This window comes from Lathyrus oleraceus, chromosome 5, assembly GCF_024323335.1.
Source record: "Lathyrus oleraceus cultivar Zhongwan6 chromosome 5, CAAS_Psat_ZW6_1.0, whole genome shotgun sequence".
In the NCBI taxonomy this organism is placed as follows: Eukaryota; Viridiplantae; Streptophyta; class Magnoliopsida; order Fabales; family Fabaceae; genus Lathyrus; species Lathyrus oleraceus.
The window spans coordinates 54995297-54998526 of record NC_066583.1 but is presented as its reverse complement, the minus strand read 5'-3'; the positions used below and the strand labels follow the sequence as shown (position 1 = coordinate 54998526).

The window sequence follows — 3230 nt, the reverse complement described above, 5'->3', positions numbered from 1 at the left end:
TAAAATGCCTTAATTTAAGGGTAAACTCGGTTCTGAATACGCAAAAGCGACAGTTCCTGTTAAATGGATTCTTTTCAAGAGTAGAAAATATTGCCCCATAAGTAGTTCTATTTAGACAATCGAAGCATCATTTAACTGACGTGAAATACATTCAAGCATATCTTTATCTGCACTGTATTTATCATTTTCTTTATTTACTATTATTTTGCGTCATCAATATCTCATTTGTACAACCTTAGATAAACATCGTAATAATAGTAATCGATAGATTGACGATTTGGTCTCTGTGGGATCGATAATCTTTTATATTACTCTGACGTGATTCGTGCACTTGTGAATATAGCGATCAAGTTTTTGGCGCCGTTGTCGGGGATCAACTTCGTCAAATGTCGTACCCTGTTGTTACACTGTCTAGACTAAGACATTATTATCCGGTAAATGCGAAGAACCCATAGTACCGGATATTTAGTAGATCCTTTAGCGAAACTCGAATGTTACACTCGTACACGCCACTTACTCATCTGAATTAAGAAAGCTATGGCCGAGAATCGTGACCAGAGACCTCTTAAGGAATTTGCCCAACCCTTTAACGAGGAACCTAGTTCTAGTATAGTAAACCCCCTCATTCCTGCCAATAATTTCGAACTAAAACCATCTTTACTGCAACAACATAACCAATTCACGGGTCTCGCTACTGAGAACCCAAATCAACATTTAAAAGTCTTTATCCAACTGGCCGACACCTTTAAATCCAATGGTGCTTCACCTGATGCGATTCATTTAAGATTATTTCCTTTCTTCCTCAGAGATAGAGCACGTTCGTGGTTAGATTCACTTCCAGCTAACTCAATAACTACCTGGGAAGACCTTAGAAGAGTATTCCTTGCTAAATATTTTCCCCCTAGTAAGACTGTTGTTCTTCGAAACCAAATAACTAGATTTACTCAAAACTAAGGAGAATCACTTTTTGAAGCTTGGGAGAGATATAAGGAGCTGTTAAGAGTCTGTCCACACCATGGCCTATAACAATGGCTGATCGTTCATACCTTCTACAATGGACTCCATTATAACACAAAGATGAGCATCGACGCTGCCGCTGGTGGCGCATTGATGAAGAAACCTTACCCTGAAGCTTGTGATCTAATTGAGGATATGGCCCAAAACCATTACCAATGGGGAACTGAACGAGCATTAGTAGAGAAAAAGAAGACCTAAGGTGGAATACATGAGATAAGTTCTATGGACATGATGCAAGCGAAAATGGACGCTTTGCCCCTTAAGGTCGAACATATTTCTACAAACTCTAACACCGCAGCGGTAGTCCACACAGAGTGTGAACTTTGTGGATCTAAAGGACACGAATCGGCGGAATGTAACCTTTTGAACGACTTGAACACCGACCAAGATAATTACGCCCAAGGTAACCCATTTTCAAACACTTACAACCCTGGATGGAAGAATCACCCGAATTTTTCCTATAAAAACTAGAACCCTATCCAAAATTTTGCACCTCAAAGACCACAAGGTTTTCAAGCCCAAAAACCAAATCAACCTATGCAAGTTGTGCCCTAGAAGCCTAACCTTGAGAAGATCATGGAGAACTTTATATCAGGCCAGACTCAGCAAAATAAAGAATTCCTAAACCAGAACATTCACGTAAACAAACTGATAACGCAATTAGGGACTAAGGCTGATCAGATAATTACTCACAATAAGATGCTTGAAATCCAGATCTCACAGGTAGCACAAAACCAAGCCCTGCAAACTACACCCGAAGGACAATTCCCTGAACAACCTCAAATCAACCCTCAAGGGCAAGCTAACGCTATCACATTACGAAGTGGGACCGCTTACGAAGGGCCTTATAACCCAGCAATGAGCGAGTCTAAAGCTTCTAAAGAAAATATACCTACCAACCAAGGAGGGGAACCGGTGGAACCCGAAAAACAAACCGCCCAAGAAGGGGAAGCCAAGGATAAAACTTACAAACCACCACCCCCGTACAAACCACCAATTCCATATCCGCAAAGACTTAAACAAACCAAAATCAATAACCAATACCAAAAGTTTATAAAAGTAATAGAGAAGCTTCATGTAGAGATTCCTTTCACCGAAGACATCACCCAAATTCCATCTTACGCCAAATTTCTCAAAGACATCTTAACCAACAAGCGTAGGCTTGACGACCCCAAACCCTTGGAATGCAACTTTATTTCCGAGAATAAACTTGCTAAGAAGGAGAAAGACCCTGGGAGTTTTCCTATACCTTGCATTCTAGGGAGTCATGAGATCGACAAAGCTTTCCTAGACTTAGGCGCTAGTGTGAGTTTAATGCCCTTAGCTGTGTGTAAAAGGTTAAACTTAGGAGAATTACAACCAACTAAGATGTCCCTCCAATTAGCCGATAGATCTGTTAAGTATCTTGTAGGCATATTAGAAGACATCCCCGTTAGGATCAGTCAACTTTATATCCCGACAGACTTTGTGGTCATGGATATCAGGGAAGACTACGATATCCCTATCCTTTTAGGTAGACCATTTTTATCAACAGTCGGAGCTATAATAGATGTTAAAAGAGGAAAATTAACTTTTGAAGTAGGAGATGAAAAGATAGAGTTTATTCTTTCAAAGTTCCTGATGTCACCAATCATAGGAGACACATGTTACGCGATTGATATCATAAATGAATGCATAAGGGAATTTGATCAAGAAGAACCTATGATTGAACCATTTTCAAACCCGAAGGAAAAGGATGACGAGCTAAAGGAAACGGAACCTCATACTAACGAATGTTTGGCCCTTACTCCAGACCTTTCACCAAACTCTCAAAAACCAGCTCAAGAACTTAAGGAATTGCTAAGAACCTAAGATACGAGTTTTTGGATAAAGAAATGAACCGCCCAGTAATAGTTAGTGCCACCTTAAACCAAGACGAGACAAACCAACTCTTGAATGTTTTACGAAGATACTCCTCTGTCTTAGGATACAACATCTCTGATTTAAAAGGTACAAGCCCATCCGTGTGTATGCATAGGATCTCACTAGAGGAGAATTAAAAACCTTCCAGAGAACATCAGAGAAGAATCAACCCTGTAATGAGTGAGGTGGTAAAGAAGGAAGTCCTTAAACTTCTAGAAGTTGGTATAATCTATCAGATCTCCGATAGTAAATGGGTAAGTCCTGTACACGTGGTACCCAAAAAAGGAGGCATCACAGTCATGCAAAACGAG

The 3230-nt window shown here is 40.1% G+C and overlaps 1 non-coding gene across 1 annotated transcript; it reads right to left on the bottom strand.

The window, feature by feature from the left end:
• Positions 1-915: 915 nt before the first annotated feature.
• On the bottom strand, positions 916-1022 carry LOC127090164 (small nucleolar RNA R71). Its single transcript, XR_007791693.1, has one exon. It is a non-coding gene; the product is annotated as a small nucleolar RNA R71 (small nucleolar RNA).
• Positions 1023-3230: the final 2208 nt, after the last annotated feature.